This window comes from Phocoena phocoena, chromosome 2 (genome assembly GCF_963924675.1).
Source record: "Phocoena phocoena chromosome 2, mPhoPho1.1, whole genome shotgun sequence".
Lineage (NCBI taxonomy): Eukaryota > Metazoa > Chordata > Mammalia > Artiodactyla > Phocoenidae > Phocoena > Phocoena phocoena.
The window spans coordinates 79,298,639-79,317,008 of record NC_089220.1 but is presented as its reverse complement, the minus strand read 5'-3'; positions in this window follow the sequence as shown (position 1 = coordinate 79,317,008).

Below are 18,370 nucleotides of genomic sequence, written 5' to 3'. Positions count from 1 at the left end.
AATACCTACAGAAAATCCTTCCTTTTAGAATCAACAAAGGTGGTGAACGGTGGCCAAGATCTCTTTGATGGGAGTGATAGAAGGGGTACTAGATTCTCAGTCCCCTGATATCCAGTTCCGTGCTCCTGTTACAACCTGTGGCTTCATACAGAAGTGAGTGAATACTGACCATATAAAAAATGCAGAAAATGATCTTTAATCAACTATCTTTAAGTTCATTCCAAAGAGCATGTCATGACATTTGTTTGCTGTAGCATAGAATACACTTCTGCCCTCTCATTCCCTTTTACACTTATATGGCTTTCTACTATCAAAATATGAAAATTACTGGGAAAAAATAATTCCATTTTTTGAGGCCTCTATTTCCCTACAGCGAAAAATTACAAAAGTTATTTGAAAGACATTTTTCCTAAACATCTGGAAAATATGCCAAAGTGATAAGCTGAGATACAAAAATCCTTTGCTCCAAGAATACATTCTTAAATATAATGCTGGAAAGCATAAACAGAAAAATGAAAATCACCCATAATCCCATCACTAAGAGATTATATATCTTATGTGATATATATTTATTTTTCTAAATCAAATCACATTTGACGTAGAAACTCACTCCCTAGGGTTTCATAGAAATACAGTTTAAATCACCTTTTATTTCTGCTCCTTAACAATCTTGCACAGAACTTAGGATTTAAAATCCAGAAAATTTTGGAAGAGGGGCCTCTGTCCTTGAGTCATCTGTAGTCTCCATTGCAATGATCTCAACTCAAACGTATGCTCCTGGCACCTCCTCTGCTATGCCATCCCCAGCCATGTGGACACACTGCTGTAGCTCAAGCCCAGGTTAAATATTCTTAAAAGCATATTTTTTATATTTGTATAATGTTTCATCCTATCACTCTGCCGTGATTTCTTCAACCATCTTTGTATTTTTTGATATTTGGATTCCTTCAAGAATTTTTGTTATTGCTGATAACCCTACATAATACTACATTTATACATAAGCCTCTGGCCACATCTCCAACTATTTCATAAGGAATAGATTCTTAGCAGTGAGATTTCTGTATTAAGGAGTACAGACAGTTTTAAGGATCCTTATTCAAACTTCAAAGTTACTTTTCCAAAATCAACTTGATTTAGTCCTTTCAAAATATTTGTTGTAAATTTCCTTCCTTGTCTATCTTTCACATTTTTTGAAACAAATTGAAGTTTTAAGTCGTTATGTAGTTCAATTATGCTATATGTGTGCTATATAGCATATATGCTCTATGTGTAGGAATTACTTCTGTATCCTGAGATCTAATATTATTCTCTTATACTTTAATTTTATTTATTTAACACTTTAAAATTTATTTGCTACAAAGAATGAACTTAGGGTATATTTTCTTAAATAGATAAATCAATTCTCCCACTACCACTTTCTTTCCCCAGTAATTTATAATACTATTTTTCACAGATGACCTAAGTAGCCCTATGCTGGAACCAGAACTTGGATGAAATGAGTGAGGTGCTTACTTGCAGGGCAAAATTTAAGGAGGCACTAAGAAAACCTCAATAATCAAGATAAATAATATTTTGATGCAATATTTAAAAAAAATCAAAACTAATGCAAAAATTTGTAATAAGCAATATATTAAAATTTTAAGTAGAGACAGAATCAAGTCCTGTAGCTTTCTGGGGTTATTTTTTAAAATAAAATCTACATAAAGTCACACGATTACTAGCAGTCTTCCCAATATTCCAGGGATTCCTGTGGAGATTTACATTCTCTGGTGCTCACCTCACGTAAAAATCTTGCTCAATTGTCAACCACTTCTAACCATCTCATCGCCACTCTGCACAGCTTCATTCTCAGCATGGGCACAGTCCCTTCATCTTTATTTCCCAAGGCACTGCTAACACAGGGCTATTATGCATAACAGATTTTTACTGAAAGTTTGGGGATAATTGAAGTAGAGTATAACATGGAAGTGGAAACACCCTAAGATTCATCATAAAACATCACTGTGTCTAAAATTTCACAGCAGCACCCTCCAATCACTGTCACAAAGATTTCTCCTTAGATTGCCCAAATGTCAGTTGCTTTCTCCCTACTGAGTTCTCTCACCTGTCATATGTCTTTCCTGAGCTCAGCAATTATCAACCGTCCTTCACCACCTTTTTTCAGTTCAAGTTATCACAGGAAAACTAAAAAGTCTAATTTCTTTGCTGCGCAAAGTAAATGCCTAGAGTACTGGCTCTTGTATCAGACACTGCTATTTCTTCTTCATCTATATCCCCTTGCCCTTAGCACTTCAGCGCTTACTGGCCTGACTTCCAGCTGCCAACACCTGGATTTATTGCCTGAGGCATTATTTGGCCACCAAAGTTTGTTTGGTCCATGGAAGCAGAAGGTTGGAAGTACCCAGAGATTACTGCCTGCCCCTTTCCCAATCCAACATCCCTCGACAAATAACTGTTGTGTAAATACCCAAGTTCTCTTACCCTTGATGAGTTGGAACAAAAGAGTCTAGGTGCATGTTTTACACCAGCTCCAAGATTTTCCCAGCGAGATCAGGCTATATTTGCCCACAATGGTAATGTGGTTAACAACAAAAACTTTCTTGGCTGCCTTCCTTCTCTGTTTTATTTCTCTATTCCCTTGCCAGTATTTCCTAGGATTACCTCCCAAATCAACTACTTGCACTCCAATACTTATCTCAGGGTCCTCTTCTTAAGATAGCATTCATAACCAAATGGGAAGTCTAACTTGGCCCCATGGCTTTAGCTTGGGGCCAGGTTACACTTGGGGCCAAAGAACAGGCAGAGCTTTGGAATCAGAGTTTGTCTTTAAAATGGCTTCAAATTTTGTGTATTAAATCCTTTGGTTGAATTAATTTCCCACTAACACCTCTATAAGCAGAAAGAGAGAAGATATTGGGCAGGGTCTGAAAGACAATATTTATCCTCCTGCTATCCAAAGCAAATTCCAGAGGATGTGGCTCTTTTTTATCTTTCCATTTCACTTAAATTTTAGTATATATCAGGACTTCCCTGGCGGTCCAGTGGTTAAGACTCCACGCTCCCACTGTGCCCCCCCCCCCCCGGGGCACAGGTTCAATTCCTGGTCAGGGAACTAAGATACAAAAAAAAAAAAAGTTCTCGTATATATATACAATACTGGGTCTTTTTTCCCCTGGTTTCCATTTTTATTTCTATTGATCCATATGCCAGTACATATTTTTTATTATTATACCTATTATCATGGGTTTTTTTAAATTACATATCACTTTTCCTCTGATAGCTGCCCCCCTGCCTTATTTTCTTGTCTAGTATCATTCTTTTATATTTTCAGGCCAACTTAAAAATATCTAATTTAAGGGGAAAAAGACTTTCTAGGATCTAGAATAAAATTGAATTAAACCTGGAAATTAGGAAGAAGTTAGGTTTTGAAGAATTCTCTTTCTACATTGAAACATGGTGTGTCTCTCCATTCATTTCAGTCTTCTTTTATGTCTCTCAGTAAAACATGGGTAATTGTTTCAAATAATGAAGCACATCTTTCTTATTGCAAACATGAAGTTCATTTGGCTGCAAATATGAAGCCCATATTTTTCAAAGCAAAATTAGACCTACAGCTAAAAATAAAGGTTAAAAAAAGATTGTTTCCATTATAGTGAATTCATTCACAATATGGTACAATGAAATGGATACTTGCTCCAAGTATAGTGATCTATTTCAGTTTACAGATAAAAGTTCAAAAGTTTTTAATTCAAAAATGGCTTCTAGACATTTCTCCAAAGAAGATATACAGACTGCCAACAAACACATGAAAAAATGCTCAACATCATTAATCATTAGAGAAACACAAATCAAAACTACAATGAGATATCATCTCAGACCAGTCAGAATGGCCATCATCAAAAAATCTAGAAACAATATATGCTGGAGAGGGTGTGGAGAAAAGGGAACACTCTTGCACTGCTAGTGGGAATGCGAATTGGTACAGCCACTATGGAGAACAGTATGTTGGTTCCTTAAAAAACTACAAATAGAACTACCATATGACCCAGCAATCCCACTACTGGGCATGTACCCTGAGAAAACCATAATTCAAAAAGAGTCATGTACCAAAATGTTCATTGCAGCTCTATTTACAATAGCCAGGAGATGGAAACAACCTAAGTGTCCATCATTGGATGAATGGATAAAGAAGATGTGGTACATATATACAATGGAATATTACTCAGCCATAAAAAGAAATGAAATTGAGCTATTTGTAATGAGGTGGATGGACCTAGAGTCTGCCATACAGAGAGAAGTAAGTCAGAAAGAGAAAGACAAATACCGTATGCTAACACATATATATGGAATTTAAGAAAAAAAAATGTCAGGAAGAACCTAGGGGGAAGACAGGAATAAAGACACAGACCTACTAGAGAATGGACTTGAGGATATGGGGAGGGGGAAGGGTAAGCTGTGACAAAGTGAGAGAGTGGCATGGACATATATACACTACCAAATGTAAAATAGATAGCTAGTGGGAAGCATCCGCATAGCACAGGGAGATCAGCTTGGTGGTTTGTGACCACCTAGAGAGGTGGGATAGGGTGGGTATAAGGGAGGGAGATGCAAGAGGGAAGAGATATGGGAACATATGTATAACTGATTCACTTTGTTATAAAGCAGAAACTAACACACCATTGTAAAGCAATTATACTCCAATAAAGATGTAAAAAAAAAAAAGAAAAATGGCTTCTAGTATACAGGCAGTTTTTACCAGTCTTCAGTGCAGACTTAATACTATTAAATATCTGCAACTTTTGATTTCAGAGAAAATCAACAGAGTAGACAATGTAACACCAAGTTTATGATTGATAATTTCATTTTTTTGAAATTTCAAATTTGCTTATACCCATTCCCCAAAATGACTTGAAATAGCTTAAAACAAAGGACATGAATTATAAGGTTAATTAAATAAGATCCAAGAAAAGGAAAAGGAAGCATTTTTTTTCTTTCCCACAGAAATATTTATTTAGACTCAGCCTTTTTCATTTAGGTACTTTTAGGTTCTGGGGCCAGTACCAAGTGATCTGACAGTTTTAAGCATAAGACTACAATATGACTGAGAGATCATAAACTTTAGAAGATGTATAGACCATGAAAAACATGGTCAATGTTTTTCATGGGGCAATGCCCATGAAATGGGCATTGCTGTAAACTCGTGAGAACCTGAAGTTACAAGTCTTGCTCTCATCTGTGTAGGAGAATGGGCTTCAAAACCTGCCTTTGCCTTTAACTCTCTGTGAGATATTGTCCAGATTATACAACCTCTCTGGGTCTCTAGTTTTCAAAAACCTCCCAACAAACAAAAGTCCAGGAACAAATGGCTTCACTAGTGAGTTCTACCAAACATTTAAAGAAGAATTAATACCAATCTTACTCAAACTCTTCCAAAAAATAGAAGAAGAGGAAATTCTTCTAAACTCATTTTATGAGGCCATCATTACTCTGATACCCAAACCAGATGAGGATGCCACAAGAAAAGAAAATTACAAGGATGTCACAAGAAAAGAAAATATCACTGATCAACACAGATGAAAACATGCTCAACAAAATATTAGAAAACAAAATTCAACAATACATTAAAAGGATTGTACACCATAATTAAATGGCATTTACCCCAGGGATGCAAGGATGGTTCAGCATCTGCAAATCAGTCAATGTGACATACTGAATAAACAAAATAAAGGATGAAAAATCATGTGATCATCTCAATAAATGCAGAAAAATCATTTGGTAAAATTCAACATCAGTTTATGAAAAAACTCTCAACAAAGTGGGTATAGAAGGAACAAACCTCAACACAATAAAGGTCATATATGACAAGTCCTCAGCTAGTATCATACTCAGCAGTGAAAAGCTTCAAGATTTCCCTCTAAGATCAGGAATGAACAAGGATAACAACTATCACCACTTTTATTTATGGTATTGGAAGTCCTAGCCAGAGCAATTAAGTAAGAAAAAGAAGTGAAAGGAATACAAATTGGAAAGAAAAAGTAAAATTTTCACTAATTACAGATGGCATGATAGTATATATAGAAAACCCTAAAGACTCCATTAAAAAACTCTTAGGACAGGGCTTCCCTGGTGGCGCAGTGGTTGAGAGTCCACGTGCCGATGCAGGGGACGCAGGTTTGTGCCCTGGTCCGGGAGGATCCCACATGCCGCGGAGCGGCTGGGCCCGTGAGCCATGGTCGCTGAGCCTGTGCATCTGGAGCCTGTTGCTCTGCAACGGGAGAGGCCACAACAGTGAGGGGCCCGCGTACCGCAGAAAATACCCCCAAAAACAAAACAAAACAAAACAAAAACTCTTAGGACTAATAAACATTCAGTAAAGTTACAGGGTACAAAATCAATAAGCAAAAATCTGTTGCATTTCTATACACTAATAATGAACTATCAGAAAGAGAAGTTAAGAAAATAATGCCATGTACAATTGTATCAAAAAGAATAAAATACCTAGGAATAAATTTGACCAAAAAAGTAAAAGACCTGTATATTGAAAACTACAAGACATTAATGAAAGAAATTGAAGAGTACACAAAGAAATGGAGAAAGACACCATGTTCATGGGCTGGAAGAATCAAAAATCTTGAGATGTCCAAACTACCCAAAGCAATTTACTGATTCAACGCAATCCCTATCAAAATTCCAATAGCATTTTTCACAGAAAAAGAAAAAATAATCCTAATATTTGTACAGAATCAGAAAAGACTCTGAAGAGACAAAACAATCTTGAGAAAGAACAAATGTGGAGGCATCACACTCCCTGATTTCAAACTATATTATAAAGCTAGAGTAAATAAAACAGTATGGTATTGTCATAAAGCCAGACACATAGATCATTGGAACAGAATAGAGAGCCCAGAAATAAACCCATGCATATTTTGTCAATTAATTTATGATCAAAAAACCAAGAACATACAACTGGGAAAGGATATTCCCTTCAATAAATGATATTGGAAAAACTGGACAGTCACATGCAAAACAATAAAACTGTACCACTATCTTATACTATACACAAAAATTAACTAAAAATGAATTAAAGACCTGAACATAAGACTTGAAACCATAAGTCTCCTAGAAGAAAACATAGGTGGAAGCTCCTTGATATAGGTCTTGGTGATGATTTTTTGGATGTGACACTAAAAGGAAAAGCAACAAAAGCAAAAATAAAGTGTGATTACATCAAAATAAAAAGCTTCTGCACAGCAAAGGAAACAACAAAATGACAAGGCAACCTATTAAATAAAATATTTACAAATGATATATCTAGAAAGAGGCTAATATTCAAAATACATAAAGAACTTTTGTGTGACTCAGCAATAAACAAAAACAAGCAATCTGATTTAAAAAGGGGCAGAATATCTTTGCCAAAGAGGACATATAAAGGACCAACAGGTACATGAAAGGATGCTCAACATCATTAAACATTAAGTAAATGCAAATCAAAACCACAATAAGAAGTCATCTCACACATGTTAGAATGGCTATTATCAAAAAGACAAGAAATAACAAGTGTTGGCAAGGATGTGGCCAAGAGGGAATCCTTGTGTAGTGTTGGTGGGAATGTAAATTGCTGTGGCCACTATGGAAAACAGTATGAAGTTTCCTCAAAAAATAAAAATAGCAACAGAACTATCATATGATTCAGTAATTCCACTTCTGGGATTTTATCCAAAGAAAATCAAAACACTAACTCAAAAATATATGTGCACCCCATATTCATTGCAGCATTATTTACTATAACCAGGGTATAGAAACAAACTAAGTGTCCATTATTGGATGACTGGTTAAAGAAATTGTGGTATATATGCACAATGAAATAGTATTCAGCCATGAAAAGAATTAAAACTGTCCATTTGTGACAACATGGATGGACCTCAAGGGCATTATGCTAAGTGAAATATGTCAAACAAAGAAAGACAAATACTGTATGATCCCTCTTATATGTAGAATCTAAGAGAAAAAAAAAACAAGCTCATAGATACAGGGAACAGATTAGTGGTTGCCAGAGGTTAGGGGTAGGGGATAGGGGGTGGGGGTGGGAGAGAGGGGTGAAGAAAAGCATTTTAAAAAACTAAATTAAAAAGTTACATGTTTTGGGCTTCCCTGGTGGCGCAGTGGTTGAGAGTCCGCCTGCCAATGCAGGGCACACGGGTTAGTGGCCCGGTCCGAGAAGATCCCACATGCCACGGAGCAGCTAGGCCCGTGGGCCATGGCCGCTGAGCCTGCGCATCCGGAGCCTGTGCTCTGCAGTGGGAGAGGCCACAACAGTGAGAGGCCCACATACCGCAAAAAAAAAAAAAAAAAAAAAAAAAAACTACGTGTTTTGATGGGAAACAGTGGCCAAGGTTAGAATTTATGCTATAGTGATTATAGAAAAGAGATAGGAAAAAAATGTACTTGGTCAAATTTAAATGAAAGTAAAAGATTCATATTCTTAATTTGAGAGTGAGTTATATACAAATGCATTTAGTTATTTTTGTAGTGAATAAAGATTTACTATATTTATTTAAACTCCCCTGTGCAAGAAGTTTCTGGGATGACCCACTATATTCAGGGGAAGTCAAATTTAATTTCATGGTTGATCTGTATGATCTGCCAAATTCCATGTTTGATGACATTCCAGTTATGATACAAAATATTGATTTAACATGATTTTTGGCTAGTGTGATTCCTGCTTTCCACAGTGGAATTGTTGTCTGAGTGAGCTGGATAGAAATGTCAGGGGAAATGGGTGGTGGGGAACATGTGGACCCTGAGCTGCTTCCAGTATGAGTTATCAAGTTAGTCTTTGCTCTCCGTGCTGCTGCACTGAAAGAAGAAATTCAAAGCTGTTGACTAGACATAGATGTGTTTCAAAACTGTGTGGTCTGAACAATAATCAGCTCCTCACATTAACAATCAGTAAAATATTTATTGAACACATACTATAGGCAAAACCCTGTGCTAAGTGTTGTAGCATATGCAAAGATGGATGATAGAAGGTCCCTGGCTTACAAGAGTGTAGGGAGTATGCATAAGTAACCTTAAATGAAGGCAGACTATGAGAGAGTATTATAAGAGAGCAGGCGAGACAAACTGACTGAGTGTTCAAGGAGGCTTCTTGAAAGAGTGGAGATTTAAGTCAGGCTTTAAAGGTAGACCTTAATTGCCTACCTGAATCCAAATTAAGTTACCATGACTAGATACATTTTAATTCAAGGCCTTAATCATCAGAAAAAGATTTGCCAAATCTTCTATGTGTATACAAAGTAAATATTAAGCCACATGTTATGTATATTGCTTTTGTAGAAAACTCTATAATATGAATGTTACAAAAATTAAAGCATGATAGTGAATGTAAAATCGGAAAAGTTACTCCTTCATGTATAAAATGTAATTCCCATGCCTAAATATTCAGATACAAACACTATCCTATGGCTTCCAGCAGATATGATACAGGAATAAGAGGCTGATTTTCTTTTTTTTTTTTGCCACATTGTGTGGCTTGCGGAATCTTAGTTCCCTGACCCAGGGATGGAACCCGGGCCCACCGCAGTGAAAGTGCCGAGTCCTAACCACTGGACCACTAGGGAGTTCCCAGGAGGCTGATTTTTTAAAAAAAATCAAACAATACCTTCTTTTTTTGTGTGTGGTATGCTGGCCTCTCACTGTAGTGGCCTCTGCCATTGCGGAGCACAGGCTCCGGACGCACAGGCTTAGCGCCCATGGCTCACGGGCCCAGCCGCTCCGCGGCAAGTGGGATCTTCCCGGACCGGGGCACGAACCCGTGTCCCCTGCATCGTCAGGCGGACTCCCAACCACTGCGCCACCAGGGAAGCCCAATACCTTCTTAAGTAATGTGAAAAATGCATAACCGAGTGCAGGAAATTTTAGCCTGGAGTTTAATGCACTGGAAATAGTTGGGTCTATATTTGCAGTGTTCCTCTTTCTAGACTGTTCAGGTTTCATGGCATCATCTCCAGTTCCAGGTCAGTGGGGACATCACCCTCCAGGCCACTGCCCCACCCTCACTTGCCCAGGATGCCATTGATGTATGATGCCAAATCATCCTATAATGAAGAACCAAGTACTCAGGCTTTTCTAATTTTCACAGAAAATGAACTTTAACTCAAAACTATGCCTGGTTAATTAAACTTTCCTGTGATCTAATTTGCTCTAATTATTTCCATAAATTGAGATGTAACGGGTTATATAAAATTACCGTAACGGAAAATTGAGTTTTAGTCTGAGTTTTAAGCCAGGATGAGGTTTCTGAATTATTGCAACCTGTTGCTGAATGTAAATACTCTTAAACAATAATCAGAACTGTACAAAATAAAAAAGGTTTTTCTCTTCCTCTTTGAAACGCTAAGGTAAAGTTTCACTCTCTTAAAATACTAGAGACTGAGGTTATACCGCACAAATAAAGCTGAACAAACAATTTTGAACTAGATCCAATGAAAAACTGAGTAATCTAAATCTAATACATGTACCATCCGATACTAACTATAAGCCAAACTACTACCTACTTCCTGAAGGATGTAAAATCTAATTATACCCTGTATTAAAAAGCATTCACATTCTCTATCAAATTATATTTTCATATCTCTGTGGCACTAGGATGGCAACTTTTGAAATATTCCCAACAGTTTTGTTGTTGAAGAGAAAAAAGGGAGAGGGCAACAACCTATGGGCGAAATAAAATGATTATCACAAATGGGAACATGTTAAACTGAACCACAAAACTTTGCCCAGAGTTAGAACCAACACTCAGAAGAAGACATGAACAGAATGAATTCACAACCCAAATCATTAAAACAAGCAAGAGTTTGGACCTTAGGATATCCTTCATTGTGGCTAACTGAATCACTTTCTACTCATGCTGGGGTAAATCTGGCAATAACACAGAGCCTGGACTCCACCAATGTGAATAACAGACATCTATAGAAGTCATGAAACTGCCTGATAAAAGTTTTTTTGTAAGCAATTAAATAAATATATTAAACTCATCCATATTTTTAATGCACCTCATTGTAGTTCATTATGTAAGACTCCCATATGTTCTGTATCATTAGTGAAATTCTCAGTGGTGTAATGATGTAGTACATACACATGGGGTAAAGTAATGCGTTTTTCATTTCTTCTACACATTTCATTACAGGGTGGAGATGCTGCAATTTTTCACTTAAGATTCCATCTTGGTGTGAGAAAGGGGAAATAGACCCAGAGCCAGAGCTGCTTCCAATTTCTCTAATTTCATAATTCAGCAACTGATAATTTGCTAAGGATAACTTTTCTTAACAGTTCCCTTCCCATCAGTGCTCAGGAAAAGAGTGATAGAGGTTGCAGTTGCTAGCATTTTTTCTTTTCAAACAAACCCGAGGTGTTTGATTTTTGAAGAAAATGAATTCTTTCATTCCCATTGCCAATAATCATTATAATTTTTGATCTAATTCCTTAAAGGGAAATTCCAGTTTATGGAAGATGGGAAATGTAGGATCCCATACTGCTCAAAGTTAGTTCTTTGCTTTAGGGATTATCCATTAGTTTACTTTTTTTTTTTTTTTTTGCTTGATTGGTGTAACTAGAGTTTTTTGATGACCTCAACAAAAATGACTGCTACACAGAGTCATCTACAACTCTCTAGGATGATATGAAATGCTGTGGGATCACACCTATAAATAGCTGTGCACTGATCCCATGGAATTTCTGTTTGTAATGAAAGGTTACAAGCCAACACAAAGGTACAACAGTTAAGTATTTCCATGGGATGTTTCAGGGCCCCTACTGTTTATAACTGCTGCTTCTCCATTTGCTGAGCTTGTTTGTCCTTTCCTTTCCCATTTATCAACAACAATGAAAGGGCTTCTCAGAATTTGAGCACTAAACTGTCTGTGAAATATCCTTTTTCCCCCAGTCTCTCAGCTTCTGCCTCATCTTGGCCCAGGTATGCAATGCAGCTGCAACAGAACCTACCTCACCCATCTCCATCTTCCCTGTGCCCTTATCCCTCACCTGCACAAGTGAAGAGGGAAGTCTTTCTAGAAGGAAGATATGTTATTACACATTATTTCATTAGAAGAATCCTGTTAAGCAGGGACAGCCAATGCGCTCAGTGAAATGATTCTTGGGATGTGTGTGGCTATTACAGGTTGATACCAGACAACATGCTTCATTTTCCCTGGGGTATATCCAGCAATATGCATTTTTCCCTCTCACCCTTTGCAAATATATGATCTATAACATATTTTCCATTCCTTCACTTTATATGAATTTTAATAATTACTATACTCTTTTCCTTTGAAGTGTTCATGTTACGATGAGGCCTGGGCCAGGGAGAGAGGAAGAAAGAAGGAAAAAGAAGTATCAGAAGAGACCCCCATGGGTTGGTAGGAGGGAAAAAAATGTTAAAGTAATAGCCAACAAGCCAGCAAGTCCCAGTTGTCTACTAAGTGCCTCTTTAATAATGTCAGGGAGACAATGACATTGAACAATTGCTGTTTTCTGTTCAGCATCACTTCCTTGTCTGACAGTAAGTTGATGTCCACCAAGGCCATGGCAGACCCAGTTCTGCCTGCACTCCTCAACCTGGAATATTTGCAGGATAGTCAAGGCACACATGATGCAGTGGATGTAGTCAAGGCATAGATGATGCAATGGATGTAGTATTTTGTTGCAACAAGAGCTGATGAAGAACAAAGACCCTGGCAAATGAGTGAGCTGGCTGCCCTAATGCCCACTCCATTGTTCTGTTTTCTAAGGTAAATTTCTCTGCAGAATGGGCGCTCAAAGAAAAATAATTATAAAGGCCAAACTGAAAGGCAAGGCTAACTATATTTGCTGCCTCCTGTAAGAGATTTCCTTTCAATTCATCTGAAGTGTGCAGCATCTACCATGTGATATTCTGTTCCTCGACAAATAATGACCCACATACAGCTGTGCACATTATCTGGCAGACAGATGTTGGATTAGGGCTGCAGCTGATATAGTTCATATGCAGAAAGAAAAAGAACAGTCCATTAGCGCTAATTCTCTTCTTTCTTAACAGGTTCACTATTTGAACCAGACCCTCCACTTGGTTTATCTGTAAAACATAGTAGATTCAGTCTCTTCTTGATGTTCTCCTGTTTCAGAGAGGAGTTAATCGGGTTAAAGGTTTTGGCCTTTAGCCAAAACCTCTGATTCCAGACTTTAAACAGGAATGCTCTCACTTTCCCCCGTCTCCATAACTACGTTCTCGGGGGACTGGGGAGTTTAAGCTGAAATTAGATGGCTACAAGTGCTAACACCTGCTACAAGTTCATCAGTTTTTGCTGGCTTTACAGCAGTATCGGCTGTTTCAACAGTTTGTTCAGTGAAAGATGGAGAAGGGAGCAGTGGCCCTATCAGTCATGGTGTGCCATTTTTTCTCAGTGTCTTTTCTCATTTTGCTGCCTTCACAGCCATGCTATGACCGAGCATGGCTGTCCTCTCTTGGGCTTCCACCTCATTACTGATGCCCGCAGAAATAAGACCAGTGGAGGTAGTCACAAATGCCTTCCTCAGCTGAGAGAGCCAGAAGTGCCTGAAGGTGACCTCAGTTGTTTATAGATTTTCCTTTTTCATCAGCGCGTGCAGGCTGGGGTGGTGGAGAAGATGGCCCACTCCTCTGTTCTCATGGGAAAAAAACCCCACATTTGGGGGAGGTCTCAGACTTATGTGGGAAATGAGAACCAGATGAAAACGTCTTACCAGCCACTCCCAAAACAGAGCACAAACAAATGAGAATGGATCTCAGCTGGGAACCTCTAGACCTGAGAGGTTAGGAGAGGTGGGGAGAATGAGGAAGGGATCGAGAGGTCCTGGAATCAAAGACTAATCCTTACTGTTCCCTCTTCACCACGACGGACCCTCACGACAGGGAGGCTCCCAGTCCAAAACGTCCTGCCCCACTCACAGCTGTTCCTCCAAAGGCGAGACAAGCCCCAACATCAGCTCAGCTGGGAGAGAGCACAGAGGCATCCACTGCCCTGGTCTGCTCCTGTCTAGTTGTGCAACTTGCATTAAAGTATAAAGCTCTCCTTGTAGTGAATTTCAACATTAAACAGCCTCTTTCCTGGGTTCTAAACTGCATCTGCTTTCATCCCTCTCTTCCTTTTCAGCTTATCATTTTAAACTCAAGCAAGCTCTTGTCATCTATGCCTTTCTACTTTCTGGAAGCACAAGTTGTGTCCTGCTCTCTCCTATTGAGTATTCTGCTTTAATTGTAGTTTATAAAGCTATTTCTTGCTCCAAGTCTGTTGGCATGTGTGGGACCTAACCCAGTGAGTTCTTTTCTCTCTCTTCATTTTATTTCTAGCAAAATGCTTCCTCATCCCAGCAAGATTTGACTCCATCTCTCTTCCCTTTCTGAGTTTTGAAGCACTCATACGACTAAAATTGGGACTCTCACCCATCTCCTTGGTGCTGGCTGGGAGGGTCCATAATAAAGACATTTCTAACACCCATTTGCATTCAAAGGTAATATCTGCACCCTTTCTCTAAAAGCCCCATTGTCCCAGAATCCTAGATTAGAGCAACCAGACATCTTCAAAAGGCAGTCATTTCTTTCAGCTTCATTTTGCTAGAATTGAAGCTGAGGCACAGAAAGATGAAATACTTTGTCCAACTTAGTGTTCTTCTCTTAGAACATTTTAAAAACTTAAAATTCGCTTTATGCATGTTAAAACACAAATCTCTAGGCCCTTGGTTAAGAGGAGAAGCATCTAGCTGGAGGGTATGAAGTGGAACTTCCTTCCTTTTAATTCCATTCTAATTTGCCTCTAGACTGTCCTCACCTGGAGGCTGAGGTGCTGATGGCCAAGCCCTTGAACCAGAGGTCAGCTGAAAGCACACGTGCCATCAGCACCTATTGTACTTCGTCCTGCATCGTGGAGGCAGAATGCAGGCTTTGTACCACACATAGATGACTCCCTTCAAACCTCGGCTGCAGGTGGAAGCACAGCAAGGGCTGTGGGCAGGCAGGGTTTTCTCATCTCCAGTGAGTATTTACTGAACACCACAGGGTAGATGATCACTTCCAAACAGATACCCTCTTAGGATGGCCTAGGAAACACAGTGGGCAATTAACCTTTCATCTCTGGGTTCTGAGCCTGATTAAGCTCACCACTGGAAAGGCATTGGGTGGCAGTACATGGCTTGGCCTCTTCCTCAAAGTCCCCGGGTATCATTTTGAGTGGCAGGCTGTGACCAACACCAACCCAGAGCGAGAAGAGTGGGAAGGTGGCGGATGAGGACAAAAGTACACGGGAAGGTGCCCCACACTGTCCTGTTTCCCTTTTAAGCCTCTGCTGTGAGCTTCCCCACACACAGATAACATTCGCTCAAATTATTAAAGAATGGAGAAAAAAATCCCCGTCACAATTACATGGATGTTCTGTCAACAGCGGTAATAGTAGCAGTTACAGAATAACTACAGATAATTACAATCATTTAATTCAAAGTACCAAGTCACTTCATGCAGAACATGACTCATTTATCATTATTGACCTTAGAAGAAGCAAATTTACCCAAATCAATAAAGGTTCCAAATATCCATTAGAGCAGACAGAGGTTGGTTACAAGTGCTAGGAGGTTCTATATACCTGGATTAATAGGGGAAAGTAGATCTGGATGCTTTTGATTAATGAAGAGATTTTTTTTTTCCTTTTGAGACAGTTATTTGAAACAGAATTGACCTTAATTTCTCCTTTAATTCATGTTATGGAAAGTCAGTTGTTTTTGTTAAGAAGTTTCACTCCCATTAGTTGCTGAAACATAGTGTAATTACAAAGAGAAGTAATCTATAAACAGGTAGAGCTCAACTTTGTTTTTAATGGACTGTTCGGGGCTCTCTGAATATTCATATGGCAGAGATCCGTCTGGTAGGAATGAGTCAGAGAGTCTGGTGGGAATGACCAGACATCATTGTGGTTCTCTTTTAAACTACTGCTGTGCGCTTCCTCACACGCGGATAAAATTCACCCAAATTATGAAAGACGAGAGGAGAAAAATTTCCACCACAATTACAGAGATGTTCTATCAACAACAGTAGTAGCATTTTCAGAATAACTACAGGTAATTACAATATCCCTGTTGTAATAAATGCTGGAGAGGGTGTGGAGAAAAGGGAACACTCTTGCACTGTCGGTGGGAATGTAAATTGATACAGTCAGTATGGAGAACAGTATGGAGGTTCCTTAAAAAACTAAAAATAGAACTATCATACGAGCCAGCAATCCCACTACTGGACATATACCCTGAGAAAACCATAATTCTAAAAGAGTCATGTACCACAATGTTCATTGCAGCACTATTTACAATAGCCAGGATGTGGAAGCAACCTAAGTGTCCATCGACAGATGAATGGATAAAAAAGATGTGGCACATATATACAATGGAATATTACTCAGCCATAAAAAGAAATGAAATTGAGTTATTTGTAGTGAGGTGGATGGACCTAGAGTCTGTCATACTGAATGAAGTAAGTCAGAAAGAGAAAAACAGATACCGTATGTTAATACATATATATGGAATCTAAAAAAAGCAAGTGATTCTGAAGAACCTAGGGGCAGGACAGGAATAAAGATGCAGACGTAGAGAATGGACTCGAGGACACGGGGAGGGGGAAGGGTAAGCTGGAACGAAGGTAATTTGTGACGTATACACATTACCAAATGTAAAATAGATAGCTAGTGGGAAGCAGCCGCATAGCACAGGGAGATCAGCTCGGTGCTTTGTGACCACCTAGAGGGGTGGGACAGGGAGGGTGGGAGGGAGATACAAGAAGGAAGAGATAGGGGGATATACATATATGTATAGCTGATTCACTTTGTTATAAAGCAGAAACTAACATACCGTTGTAAAGCAATTATACTCCAATAAAGATGTTAAAAAAAAAAAACCCCTGTTGTAGAAATGAGAAGGTTTAGGCTGCTTTCTAGAGAGTTTGGTATTGAAAAATAAAATTGAATGTGGAAGGAAATTGAGGTAATAAGTCAGTTTAGTCACTTAAACCTCAAATAGTTCAAATTGATTTCCAGGTATGTAACAAACATTACCTCACTTAATCCTGATGCTGAGGTCTGGTAGGGAGGAAGGGGAGAATTGGAGGGAAAATCTGCCTATCTCAACTAAATACACACAGATTAGAACATGCCCCACCCAGCATCCCAATCCAAGGTCCTAGGATAGAGAATTCAGATTTCTGTCAAAAAAGGAATAGATCACGAAATGTGTTAGCATTAAGTTGGCTATTGTGTGAAAAAATAAAAGGTTATAAGTCTATTTGTTTTTAAAATGTCAAAATTACAAGACTTCCTTCATGACAAAAAGTTTAAATGTTGAAAACCTAGGAATATTATCCCATAGGAAGTCCTATCACTACAATATCAGATTGTTCTCCTGCCCCACTCCCAAAACTGTAAGTCACACCACTAGATCCTCACCCCAGCTGGCTGAGAGGGAAACTGAGGCTGGCTTTTCCAAGGTCACCCAATCGGTAAAGATGGAGCTGACATCTGAGTCCACCTGAGTTTGGCTGCAAAGGCCATCCTCTTCCCGCCATAACTTGCTATCTCCAGTAGAGATTGAATGACCCCTAGCAAGGAAGGCATTCTGCAAAGAAGTCATCTGGAAGAACTAAATCAGCATTCTGAAATGGGTTTTGAATGTTCCATATCCCCAAGAAGAATAAAGGATCTTTCCCGCTCCTGTGGGGGTTTCTCAGAATAGGTGCAGTGTAGCCCACACTTTACGTTTAGTTCTTGTGAAAAAGTGAAATTCCACAGCCCTTTCCTTGAATATAGAGTTTAAAATCCTTACTTGAGGAACTGAGAAAATTCGGCCCCACTAAAAATCCAGCCCAACAGGAAATCCAGGTACTGGCAGGGAGGGAATCAGCTGGAACCACTAAAGAAACAATTGCTTCCTTAACACCATCTGGGGAAGAGAAGCTAGAGTGGGGGCTGAGAACATGGAAGGAAGCTCTAAGGAAGAGAGAAAACTGCACAAGAAGCATAAGTCACTGGGACTGAAAATTTGTTCCATTTGTGTCTCTCTGCAGGAAGAAATAAAGAAATGCTGACAAGGCATGCCAGTCTGAATTCCCTGAGCAGTTGGCCTGTTTGACTTTGTGTGATGGTGGGCCAACCTGTGTGCCTGCCGGCTCACACCACCATAGCTCTTCAAACACATTCTATAGATCCCGCTAATAAATTCCGTTTGGCTGCAACCATTTCCCAGTTCCAGGCAGTCGCCTCTGAAGTGTAAGTGCAGCCTGTCTTTAAGCCAGGCTACTGCCACTTACTGGTGATCTGTACCTCTT